The following is a 13,769-nucleotide window of genomic DNA, read 5'->3' as shown; positions in this document are numbered from 1 at the left end:
CTAAGTCACTTCAGTCGTGTCGGACTCTGTGCGACCCCTGAGACAGCAGCCCACCAGGCTCCGCCATCCCTGGGATTCTCCAGGTAAGAACACTGGAGTGGGTTGGATTTCCTTCTCCAGTGCGTGAAAGTGAAAAGTGAAAGTGAGTTGCTCAGTCGTGTCCGACTAGTAGCAACCCCATGGACTGCAGCCTACCAGGCTCCTCCATTCATGGGGTTTTCCAGACAAGAGTACTGGAGTAGGGTGCCACTGCCTTCTCCGGCAGAATTTACTAGCATGACTTAAAGGCTCATGACCTGCCCTGCCTGCTTGTCCATCTTCATCTCCTGCTGTTTCCTCCACATCATCCTCCAGCCACATTGAATTTCTTGCCAGTCCTTGAGGAAGCCTTGATTTCTCTGGACTCCACAGCTGTGTAAGAGGGGTTCTCACCCTCTTCATCTGAATAACTTTTATTCATCTTTTAGGGCTCAATTCAAAGTATCATCTTCTCAAGGACTCCTTCTCTGGGTCAGTGCACCACCCACATGTACCCATAGCCCAAGTCTCCTTCTACTTTCATGCTTATCTCCTCTGTGTGTCTTCCTAACGAGACTATGAACACTTCCAGACAGAAACCAGGTCTTTATCAGTGAGGATCATTGCAGCAATGTGGAGACCATGGGTTTTGGAGTCAGTCAGACTTGTACTTGAAAAGCAAGCCTAGAGTAAGACACCCTGGGCAAGGTTTTTTAAAAATCATTTATTTATTTACTTATTTTGGGCTGTGCTGGGTCTTTGTTGCTGCTCATGGTCTTTCTCTGGTTGTGATGAGCAGGAGCTACTTTTCATTGCAGCACTCGGTCTTCTTATCATGGTGGCTTCTCTTCTTGTGGAGCAGGGGCTCTGGGCATACCGGCTTCTGTAGTTGTGGCACATGGGCTTAGCTGCTCCTCAACACGTGGAATCTTTCCAGACCAGGGATCAAATCCATGCCCCCTGCATTGGCAGGTGGATTTTTATCCACTGTACCACCAGAGAAGTCCTGGGCAAGATTTTTATCATCTCAAGTTCTCTGTGTCATTACCTGCAAAAATAAGGATACCACCTCATACACTGTTGTGAGGATTAAATGTGGTAATAATATAAAGCACCTGGCATCGAGCCTGACACAGGACGGATGCTCAATAAATGTTAGGTGAAGAAAGTGCAGGAACAGAAGCTCCAAATAAAGCTTGTGGTGAGCTGTGAGAGAGCCTTTGTGGGTCACTATGGCCTTAGCCATCTTGGCAGAGATAGGGCAACTGAATGGAATTAAGGCCAGACTCTGTCTCGAGAGGAAGTGCTAACTGAGCAGGAGGGAGGTGACATCCAGGCCTGGTAGAGAGCAAGAGAAAGACTGGAAGTGGACAAGGAAGGCCTCAGACTGCCAACTAGCATTTGACTGTGACACAGCCATTATTCAAGGCCCGGCTCAAAGGTGCAGACTTGACAAGTGCCTGAAGCTGGCATTAGACAGTAGGAAGCACATCCTCACTCTTGCTGGAGCTTTAGGAGTACACTTGCCTGGCCCCCGCCCCCAGAGATTTGGTAATGGCACCCCACTCCAGTACTCTTGCCTGGAAAATCCCATGGATGGAGGGATTTTCAGACTGCAGACTGGTAGGCTGCAGTCCATGGGGTCGCTAAGGGTCCGACATGACTGAGCGACTTCACTTTCACTTTTCACTTTCATGCATTGGAGAAGGAAATGGCAACGCACTCCAGTGTTCTTGCCTGGAGAATCCCAGGGGCGGGGGAGCCTGGTGGGCTGCCGTCTATGGGGTCACACAGAGTCGGACATGACTGAAGTGACGTAGCAACAGCAGCAGCTCTAAAGTAGACCCAGGACTGAGCATTTTTAAAATTTATTACTAAAAAAATTTTTTTTTTTATTTGGCTGCTCCAGATCTTAGTTGCAGCCTGTGGGGTATGTAGTTGCAGCATGCAAACTCTTAGCTGTGTCATGTGGGATCTATTCCCTGACCAAGAACTGAACTGGGGCCCCTTATCTTGGGAGCATAGAGTCTTCCCCACTAGATCACCAGGGAAGTCCAGTGTGAGCAATTTTTAAAGCCCTTCAGAGAATTCTGAAGCAGGGAAAGCTGAGAATCACACTGTAGAAAGGAGGTACCAAACTTCACAGGCCACTTAGGGACTAAGTTTGCTTCTAGTCCTCTAGACTGCTGCTGAGCATCACTGAGGGCATGAGTCGTGGTGGGGGTGGCTGCTACTCCCTTATCTGCTCTTGTGAGGACCAGCTCAGCACCTGAGCGAGCCCATCCACAGACCAAGTGGCAGGGAGCAGGGAAAGACAAGAGTAGAAAAAAGTGTAGTTGATGGACATACTCTTACTGATCTCAAAATCCCAACCTGCTTCTCCAGCCCCTCTCTAGAGGAGACCAGTTGCTCTTTGGGAGAGGATGGTCCTCTGGGAGGAGATGGGGTGGAGGACCACCTTCTCTGCCTTCATATCTACTCTGGTCCTCTGGGAGGTGATGGGGTGGAGGACCACCTTCTCTGCCTTCATATCCACTGTGGGTCCTCTGGGAGGTGATGGGGTGGAGGAACACCTTCTCTGCCTTGTTATCCACTCTGATAGCTCAGGGGAAGCCTGAGGGGAGCTGCTGTTCACTTTTCCAGGGAAAAGCTCAGAGATGGCAGCTCAGAACTCATGGCCATTCTAAGAATGTAAGGAATTTTTTTAAGATAAGAAATCCCCAGCCAGATGAAGAGCATTGTTAGTTTGAAGAGATCATAAACAAGGAGGAGAGAAAAGGAAGGGAGGAACTCTTATGAAACATTAGAATCAGCTGACATTTATTTGAAAACTGCCTAGTTCTCTGCTCTGTGGGTTTCTACAGTCTGTATGTAATCGGGGTGGAGATACCTATTATGGTTCACAAGGACTAGACGCACCAAAAAGAGGCATCATGAAGTTCTAGTAAAAGCCCCTTTATTTTATTGCCCTGGTCCTCACTAGACCCTGCAAATATTTGATCATGCAAACCTGGTCAAAAGTTATTGATCATGAGTATGGCTGAGTCCCTTTGCTGTTCATCTGGAACTATCACAATATTGTTAATCAGCTATACCCCAATACAAAATAAAAAGTTAAAAAAAAAAAAAGGTGCATAGTTTAAAAAGTTATTGATCATTATAAAAGAATATATATTCATATATATGAGAATATATGTATGTATATTGAATCATTTTGCTGTACACCTAAAACTAACACAACATTGTAAATCAACTATATTTCAAAAATTTTTTTAGAGTTATTGATCATGAGTTTATATAATGGAAGCACTCTCTCTCTTGGCTTCTTCCTGGAAGGGAATGAAAAAAGATGGCCGTAGATCTGTAAGAAGTCAAAGTGGCATCTCCTCTCAACTCTGAGTGCGGAGACACGGCCCAGGGAAGGAGAGCAGTTGGAATAAAAAGTAACCAAGGGTGAGAGGTTTACCTGTTCCTGACCTTGATGTGCTTCCATCTCCGAAGCCCCAACCCACCCTCATCACCCTTCACCTACAGACACCTGTATATACACCTGTACTTTGTATCACCTGATTATAAATTCAGTGCTGTACACAACTTAAGCTTTGGTGTCAACAAAGTATTCCCTCCTTCCCCCACCAAAAGGCAGGAAATTTTGAAAAGTGGTTCATGAACTTCCTGGAACTTACCTAGTTGTAGAAAGACCTGGAATTAAAGGGGTTTCCGTTCCCTATGGGCAGACTTGACATAGACTATTTTAGTTCAAGCATTTCTTCCTTTTTGGAAATTAACAGCACAAGTCTCTATTGATTTAACATGCTGTCCCTGTGATGCAGTTGGGGATTTCACACAAGTAATGAGGACAGGCCGTTTTGTGATTACTTAACCCTGCTTGTCCTTTGTTTTTCGAATTTCCTTTACAATGAAAACAACTCAAATATGTGCATCTCTGTGAGGGAATGAGACAGAAATCTGCATTTCCTCTTGTATTTTAAGCGTATATGTTGAAATATACTGTTTAAAAAAGAGAATTTTAATCTGTATCTCTGCAGTTCCTTTTGGAACCTTTCATAAAAGAGCAGACTCGCTGATGCGTTAGGACAAGAAGGAAGTGACTGGGCAGGGAAGGGAGGAAGGAATGAATATGAGCCTTCATTTTCTTTCTTGAGTCTCCATCTCTCTGCCTTAGAGTAAGTCTGGGCTGTGCTTGCTTACGATGATATCAGCTTGCTGTGGGTAGAAATTATGATGGTGGACTAAATTAGGCACCATGACCTCAGTGTAGAAGGAGGAGGAGGAGAAAGGAAGGGAGGCTGGAGCCACTGTTTAAAGTTCAGTTAATGAAATAGCTGTCAGGATACATCAGGTGCTTTATACAAAATTGAATTGTCAGGAAGGATTCTCCCCACTCCCCATTATTATTATTATTATTATTTTTGAGGAAGAGGCAAAGTCCTTTATACCTCATGATTTTAAGGACAAGGAAAGTCTTCCAAGTTATGGGAGTGGGGGAGAGATAAAAAAAGAAGTTTTATTACTCAGGCCACTTAGCAAATGTTTAATGAACACCTGATATGAGCAGAAGCCCGAGCTTTACATCCCCTTGTCTTTTGTTTGTCTTGTTTCTTTCCTGAGTGGGATGGTGGAAACAGCCCCAGGATGAATTTTGGTGAGTCATTTCATTTCTTAGTCGCAACATTTTCTGTAAATAAGAGTAGTAGTAACACTAGCCTTGTGAAGATTAAGTGAAATAATGAAAGTGAATTAAACACAGCTGATTTTTATGTTCTGTGTATAACATCCCATTTTATCCTTCCAACAGCCAGTCATGCAGGCATTCTCATCTGCCTTTACAGGCGAGGAAACAGGCTTAGAGAGATTAAGTAACTTGCCCAAGTCACACTGCTAGTTCCTGGAAGTGTTAGGATTTGAATTCAGTTCTGCCTTACTCCAAAGTCCATGCTGATATGACAGCGCCCTACTGCCTCTATAAATATCCCTGAAAAATGTTACGTCACCACAAGATAATTTTATTAGATACAGCTAATACACAATACTATTTATTATTTGACAGATTTGAAGGTACCAAAGATCACATCATTTGCATATAACAAGTGCAGGACAATTAATTTACGTAAAACTGCAGGCTTTTACTGGTGAAAGGGAATTTAGAGATGATCTAGGCTGTGTTGCTCAAACTCTGCTTCTCAGAGGCTCCTTACTGAGCTATGATTTTACCTGTTTTAAAATTTATTATGATTTCTAGATATAGCATTTTGTCTGAGGAATGGGTCTAAGACCTACTTTTATCTAATTCACTATCATTTTACAGTGGACTTTTGGTGGGGCATTAAGAAATAAAGAGATAGAGGCGCTTCCCTGGTGGCTCAGCTAGTAAAGAATTTGCTTGCAATGCAGGAGACCTGGGTTCAATCTCTGTGTTGGGAAGATCCCCTGGAGAAGGGAAAGGCTATCCACTCCCATATTCTGCAGCATGTGGAATCCAGTATCTCTAAGAGATAAAGAGAGTCAAGAGCTCCTGACTTCTGTGCAGGTCTCTCTTTATTCCTCAGTACTCTCTCTTTTTTTTAAATGTTTATTTATTTATTTGGTTGCACTAGCTCTTAGAGCATGCAAGATCTTTGGTTGCAGCATGTGAGATCTAGTTCCCTGACCGTGGATCGAATCTGGGCCCCTGCATTGGGAGAACACAGTCTTAGCCCCTGGACCACCAGGGAAGTCCCCTCACTACTAACTCTTTCTTTTTTGCTAATTTTTTAAAATTAATTTATTTTTTATTGAAGGATAATTGCTTTACACACTGCTAACTCTTGACACTCCAATGTAGTAAAGAACTGAGAATATAAAAAATTATAATTAAAACAGGCTTTTTCAAGAGAATATCTTAAGCCACATAAATCTGGCTGATCTAAGCAGAGGCAGTGAAAGTTTCAACAAGTAAAAGTAATTGTGAAAGTCACTCAGTTGTGTCCGACTCTTTGCAACCCCATGGACTATACAGTCCATGGAATTCTCCAGGCCAGAATATTGGAGTGGGTAGCCTTTTCCTTCTCCAAGGGGTCTTCCCAACCCAGGGATCGAACCCAGGTCTCCCACATTGCAGGCAGCTTGTCTACCAGCTGAGCCACCAGGGAAGCCCAGAAAGTAATTACGCATGGTAACAAAAATGAGAAAAAAAGATTTCAAGGGGGACTTGGAAACTATCTATTATGACGTTGATATCTATGAGAATAAGCAGAGAGACAGCATCTGGTGAGGCCCTTACATGCATTCATTCATTCAACTGTCATTTATGAAGCAGCTACTGTTTGTCAGGCACTGTACTAGGCAGAGGGAACACTCAAGGGACTGAATAAACTGGAGCTGGAGGCGAGGAGGCAGAGGCATTAGCATGATGAGAGATTTGTAAAGAATCCTGGGGATACTTTGAGAAAAGATATCTTACCCTGGTATCAGGTGTGGAGAGGATGGTGGTCAAGAAACCCTTCACAGAGAATGCAATATCCGAGAATTTAAATTAGAAGAAATTGACACCGAAGGACGTTGTTCTGGCTTTAGATAGAAAAGAATTTAGTTTTTTTCCCCTACTTTTTCAATGAGACAGAGATGGGCCATCCAGCAAGCCTCCTTGACCATAAGCCACAGACTGATCAAAACCCAAACCACATTGCCTCAGGACTACTGCTAACTAGAAGTTCTGCTTTCAATTACTGTAAATAAGTTTCTTTTCACAAAGATGAAAACAACTATTGTTTAGTATCAGAGCTGGGTGGCATTTTCCTCAGTGATCACTTGAGTCTCATCTCCTTTGGATGCTGCTGCTGCTGCTAAGTCACTTCAGTCGTGTCTGACTCTGTGAGATCCCATAGATGGCAGCCCACCAGGCTTCCCCGTCCCTGGGATTCTCCAGGCAAGAAAACTGGAGTGGGTTGCCATTTCCTTCTCCAATGCATAAAAGTGAAAAGTGAAAGTGAAGTCACTCAGTCGTGTCCGACTCCCAGTGACCCCATGGACTGCAGCCTACTAGGCTCCTCCGTCCATGGGATTTTCCAGGCAAGAGTACTGGAGTGGGGTGCCATTGCCTTCTCCACTCCTTCGGATTATTTCTATATAAATAAGCGTATCCTATGGGAGCCACATTACGTATCTATTGGATATTTTGGAAATACAGAAATGAAGTGTGCTAGTTATGGAAGGCTAATAAATGGACCCTAAGATACAGTGGCTGAGATACGGCAGAATTTTATAACTCGTGAGATGGAGAATAGTCCATATCAGCAGCAGCTCTCTTGGATGTGAAAAATCGTGGCCCTAAGCTCCTCCATGTGAGATCCTGCTTCCCTGGGGCCTTGATGTCTATGTTCATTAAAGGATGGGGAAATAATGAGTAAACACTTTCTGGAAGAGCTACATCCATGACTGCACATATCATTTCTTCTCGTATTTTTATTGGCAAAAAATTAGTCACATGACCACATGTAGTTGCAGGAGCTGCTAGGAAATGTGTTTCCAGACCGGGCAGCTGATATCAGGAACAGATGTTGCTAAGGAAGAGGATTTTTGATGAGCAGCTACTGTTTTCATCACATAAACTGAGAAAAATAAAACCGATAATCATAGAAAATCTAAGCTGCCAAGTTATTAATAAGAATGGCTCTCACATATCAGGTTGAACACCTTAAAGTTATACAATGTTATGAGTCAATTATATCTTGGTAGAGCTGGGAAAGAAGAAAAGAATGCTTCTTAGCTCCAGAACATTTTATAGTCATTTGGTTGGTAATATGAAAGGATTTATTGACGCTTTCGAGTGGGATCCTCCTGCCCCGTGTCATATGAGCCAGTAGAATGAAGCTGAGTTTGGTTCAAAGCAAAGTTGTACTCTTTGACCAAAAAATGGAGAGATGCAAGCTTGGCCCCTAGAGCAACCTGTGAGTAGGGCTACTTCATAGGGATCTTGGCAGTGGGGCAATGGAAGGGAGTGGAGTTCTCGCGAGAGGAAGGCGGGGTGTAATTGGGCAAGGCACAGTACCAGGTGCGGCATCTCTGCCTATGGCCCACCCACCATCAGGAATGAGCCTCATTCACAGCTTCTGCACATGGTCCCCAGGCTGGAATGTCAGGTGTAGCCACACTGCACCAGGAACTCAGGTCTGATGTTCCTCGCTCAGGATCTCTGTACACAGCACCCTGCGAGCAAGTGAAGCCAGACTAAGCACAAAGGAAAGGGGGAAAAAAGATTAGACTTTATTTTATTACCTAGATTCTATTTTAATTTCCCGGGTACTGTGAATGAGTTACGGAGAAGGCAATGGCCACCCACTCCAGTACTCTTGCCTGGAGAATCCCAGGGATGGGGGAGCCTGGTGGGCTGCCGTCTCTGGGGTCACACAGAGTCGGACACGACTGAAGCGACTTAACAGACAGACAGTGAATGAGTTTTGCCAGTGATACCTGTTCACGTCTTACAAGCTTTAGACGGAAGCCTCTTCATAAATGAAAAATGTGGGGCCACAACCAGGTGGTTGCTTGTTGGTTTAACTATTTTTTAGTTTAAAAATATTTGCGGAATCTAACAACTAGATGGATAATGTCAATAGGAGTAAATCATGAGAAACTGTCAGATTTTTCCCATTGGAACAATTTAGTAACGTCTATAAATATTTTTTAGTGCCTTTCCTGCACCGAATACTTTGGAGTAATATAAAAATGACATTGTCATTAAAAAATTTTTTTTTAAATCTATCTGTATATCTATAAATTAAGATTGAAATAGAAGTGATATAGCCCAATGATACTACTGATTGGCGAGTTGGATTGCAGGAAAACATGTCAGTATGGAGAAAGCAGGGTTTGAACAAAGTTTTGGAGTATATATGAGATGCTAATAGGCATAATGCATGGGAAGGCATTACATTACATTCCAGAAACAAAAGAGAACAAAGCATGTGTGGGGAACAGAGATGAGATTGTGGATTAAGAAATGGATGACGTTGACTCATTACAGGGGTGAGTCTCTACGAATAGGGCGAGAGTGGGAAGGAAGCAACTTTCTGCTCCCTATGGAGCAAAATTGAGGCAGAAAGCATGTGCCACTTTAAAAGCTCCCTGAATAATGCTTTTACACGTCTTCATTGAAACATTTTGAAATACTATTTAAATATATTTTTTAATTGAAAATGTTGTACTTTTGAAAAAACTGGAACGGACTTCAAGTTTTGAAGCACCTGAAAAATCTTTCAAACTAAAATAAATTCCACTTTGTATGAGCATAACTGGTACAATGCACTTAATTAAGTGGCCAGTTGATTAGTGAATTGATAGACACTGTAAGGTAAATTTACAGAATAATATGTGATAGAATTCTCAAGGTAGCCCCCAAGATTCCTGTCCCTGGTTATTCAATCAAAACTAACACAGTATAAGATGTGTTGTGAAGCAGTGATGATTATAGCCTTAAATTAGTTACCCTTAAGATACAGAGAGCCCTCTAAAGGCAGAGCTTTTTCTCTGCTGGGTTGCAGAAGCAGCAGACTGGACGTGTAAGGACTTGATGTGTCGTCACTGACTTATGGAATATGGAGGAGACCGTGTGAGAAGGAATGTGGGTGGCCTCTAAGAGCAGACAGTGGCCCCTGGATCACAACCATCCTCCAGACACTAGATTCTACCAACAAGCCAAATAAAGTTGGATGCAGATTCTTTCTGAAAGCCTTCAGAAAAGAGCCCCACCTGGCCAACATTTTTATTTTGACCTTGTGATATGCTAAGCAGGGAGCCCAGTTGAGCCTGCCCAGAACTAAGAGCTAGTAAATAAATATTGTTTTGAGCTGCTAAGTTTGCAGTGATTTATTACAAAGCCGTAGAAAACGAACATAAGCAGACACCTGAATTCAGTTTAAGCAGAATTTGTATACTTCAAGACTCAGCTCCTATCCTCAATGAAAACTTACCTGATTGCCCCAGAGTAATCCTTTCCTCCTCTCTAGTCCTACTTGACTTTGTTTTTACCATTTTGGAGTTAGATACTACAGTCTTGCCTGGTACTTTGTGTACTTGAGCTTTTCATGTCCCTAGTTGATGAGCTCCTTGATGGCGAGAATCAAATCTTTAAGGTTTTACTTCTAAGAAGGAGGTGGTGGGCAAGCCTGATTTTCAAGAAGTTTCTATCAACAAAAGCAAATGAAATGTTCTTGAGAAAGAGCAAGTAGCTCTCATTATCTCTCAATAAATAAGAACCTGAGACAACATTCAGTTGCTAAGATCAAGGTTACGGATCTCCTGTGACTGCCAGCCTGACTAGGTCTATCGCTACATAATGGGCAAACCAGAATGACTAGTCTGACTCATAAAGGTATAATTGAGACTCTTCTAGTTATGAGTCTGTTTTATTCTTAGTGCCAGTTATTACTCCATAAATATCGCTTTGTTCAGTCCCTGTCTGCTGCTGAGGCTGTGACCATGGCAGGGTGTTAAGCCCTGACTTAGAAATTACAATGTTCTTTTATTAGGTAATCACGTGAAAGCAGTCTTAACAGCTTCCAGATGCAATATCCTTTATTTCTGAGAAACTCTTTCATGCCTATGTATTTCTAATATGAGTGGATTTTATCCTTTTACCTTTATGTGTGACCCACTAATGTAGATAACTTAAATTTCAGAAGGGCCTAGCACATTTTATGCACCTGGAGACTGATTCTGAAATAAGTTAGCAACGTTCTTACATAGTTCAGGAGGAAAACATCTGCTCCAGAACAGTGATTTAATTTCTCCTTCTTTCCCTCATGGGTAGGAAAGAAAGAATGATCCTCTTTGAAGGCATCCTATAAGTGCCAGAGGGATTCCAGGTGGCTCAGTGGTAAAGAATCTGCTTGTCAATGCAGGAAACACAGGAGAGGCGGGTTTGATCCTTGGGTCAGGAAGATCCTCTGGAGGAGGGAATGGCAACTCACTCCAGTATTCTTGCCTGGGAAGCCCCATGGACAGGGGAGCCTGGTGGGCTATAGTCCATGGGGTCACAAAGAGCCGGACATGACTCAGCAACTTAGCATGCACAAATGCCGGAAGGAATGATCAGACTATGCCTGAAATAGAGGGGTTTTGCTTGGGATCAGTGTTTAATGAAGTTAGAATGCCTGGATTTAGGAAATCTCATGACATTCAATGGTAATTTAAGATTCAGAAACTAGATCAAATACAGGTTTAAACTTTTTTTTACCCAGATTAAAAAAAAAAGAACATTTTACTAGCAGTACTTTTACTGGATTTTCTCAGCCTCATGCTGAAATTGTCTTTTTTAAAAACTGATCTATCTACCCATTTTCCAGTTTTGCCATTAATTCAGAAAGTCCTCCTACTTAGAAGGAGGAACCCCCATAAACACACACCCCCATAAACACACACCACATTCAAGTTGAAATCTAGGATGTTCTACCTCCAAAATATGTTTTAAAAACATTTTCACTTCTCCATCTTTATCCCCACTGCCTTGGTTAAAGTCCCGTCTCCCAGGCTGTCTTTCCTGCAAACTAGACCTGAAGTGATTTTTCTAAAACATAGATCAAGTCACATCATTCCCTGTTTTACTTAGAAATTTCTGTCCCCTTGCCAGATTATACTTCAAACTCCTGAGTCAGACTGCCTGTGTCTTTTTGCCTGCTTCACCAGCCTTACCCCCTGCCTTCACCCACTTCCTTTACTTCCTGAGTGTTTCTCAAAATGCAGTCCTCATACCATCCTCAAGAAAATCACCACTTACTGGGAATTCCCTGGTAGTCTAGTGGTTGAAATGCCATACTTTCACTGCTGAAATAGCAGATTCCACCCCTGGTCAGGAACTAAGATCCTGCAAACCTTGCAGTGTGGCCCCCCAAAATTCTGGGTCCTGTCTGAGGTCTATAGAATCAGAAGCTGTGAGATATGGGGCGAGAAATATGGTTAATAATGGTTAAGCTCTGCGTTGATACTCAGGCAACACGAAGTTTGGTATCTGCCAGGAGCATTTGCAATGCTTCAGATTCTCTCCCTTTTCATGTCTTTACCCTCATGCCACACACATACATACACACATTACTTTGCCTGGCCGAGTTTGGACTCTGCTTCCAGATTAGTTCTAAATCTTCCTTAAGCGTCATCTATGGCAAGCCTTCCCTGACTCCCTAGGCTGGCCTCTGTATTGCCTTAAAGGCATAGAATTGCAATTTTTTATTGTTGCTACTGGTTACTTATCTATTTCACTGCCAGGCGAGCTGTTTATAAATAGGGACTGTTTCTTTCACCAGAGCCAGAGTGCTGGGAATGTAGTGAGTGGTCCCTAATAAGTGTTTATGAATGTGTGAAAAAACAAATGCACAATTTCCAGATCTTATTAAGAAAACATAAAGACCATTAAAAAGATTAAAAAAAAAATTTTTTTTTAACTGGAAGTGTGATTAATCCAGACTCTGAGGTCTGGGAAAATTGGTTTTAAAAATGTAAAGAAAACCTAATCTAATATAGAAGAAAAAATTAAAAGAGCTTTTCAAACTCAAGGAATTTTGCTTTTCTCTAGTAGATGGTCATTGGTTGTGACTCATAGCATCGGTGGTTCCAATAGCTATCAATGATAGATTGCCTTGTTATAGATAAAAATTCCTGCTTCTCTGAACTATTTATTTCTTCCTGATGATGTTCTGAGCTCAGATGCACTGTGCTGTCAAAAACATTGATAAATCTGGGCACTGTACAGTCCTGGGTTCAAATCCCAGCTCTGCTAAGTACTAGCTGTATAATTTCCAGCAAGTTGTTTAATTTCTCTGAGTCTGCTCCTTTATTATGTCAGAGAAGACTTTCTACAGAGGCCCAGAGGCAATAATATGTGTACTCACAGAGGGAAAGTGGGATGTAATGAAATAAAGTGTGTAAGACACGGCAGATAGTGAAGAAAATATTCTCTTTGTAGTAAGAAAGAAAATCTTGATTGTAACTGAGTTTCTATTGTATGTCAAATATTTTATTAGATATTGAGGAGGGAAGAGGAATGCAAAAAATATAGAGTGCATATACCTTCTAATTCAAGAGAAAGTGTTTTGAAAGGGCTTATAATTTATTGAGGATTATAAATAAACTTAAAAAATCAACTTTATTGGAAACATATATATTACCATATGTGAAATAGCCAGTGGGAATTTGCTGTATGACTCAGGGAACTCAAACAGGAGCTCTGTGACAACCTAGAGGAGGTGGGAAGGAGGTTCAAGAGGGAGAGAACATATGTACACCTATGACTGATTTATGTTGATGTATGGCAGAAACCAAAACAATATTGTAAAGCAATTATCCTTTAATTAAAAAGTAAATTTTTAAAAATCAACTTTATTAATTTTTACAGAAAGAAAAAAGAACTCAGCTACAAAGAGATTGCTAGTTGTTCTCCAGAATCCATTCTCTCCTTATTCTACAGTGGTAGATCCCATAATTTCAAACCAAGTATGTTGCCACCTGAAAAAAGGATTGCATTTCCCAGCCTCCCTCACTGTTGACACGACCATGTACCTGAATTCTGGCTAATAGTATATGCATAAATATAGTGTGAGAAAATTCCAAGAAGCATTCTTAAAAAAGAGGTAGCCTTCTAGTTCCTTCCGTTTTCTCTTTTCTGCTGATGGACTGAGACTTTGATAATTGGGGGTACTTAGGCCACCTGATGCGATGAGCTGACTCGTTAGAAAAGACCCCAATGCCGGGAAAGATTG

General features: G+C 42.0%; 1 long non-coding RNA gene across 3 annotated transcripts; it reads right to left on the bottom strand.

Annotated features, from left to right (window-relative positions):
• Positions 1-509: 509 nt before the first annotated feature.
• On the bottom strand, positions 510-4,274 carry LOC147363407 (uncharacterized). 3 transcript variants are annotated; one of them, XR_015135698.1, is made up of 2 exons: positions 3,705-4,274; positions 510-1,066 (listed from the first exon to the last, which is right to left on the bottom strand). It is a non-coding gene; the product is annotated as an uncharacterized LOC147363407 (long non-coding RNA). The 3 variants fall into 3 exon arrangements; XR_015135697.1 differs by lacking the exon at positions 3,705-4,274 and adding an exon at positions 3,485-3,574; XR_015135699.1 differs by lacking the exon at positions 3,705-4,274 and adding an exon at positions 2,392-2,744.
• Positions 4,275-13,769: the final 9,495 nt, after the last annotated feature.

This window comes from Bos grunniens, chromosome 11 (assembly GCF_055505025.1).
Source record: "Bos grunniens cultivar Pamir isolate PY7600 chromosome 11, Bosgru_T2T1.0, whole genome shotgun sequence".
Taxonomy (NCBI): Eukaryota; Metazoa; Chordata; class Mammalia; order Artiodactyla; family Bovidae; genus Bos; species Bos grunniens.
Note: the sequence above shows the minus strand (reverse complement) of the source record. Positions and strands in the feature narration are given on the sequence as shown.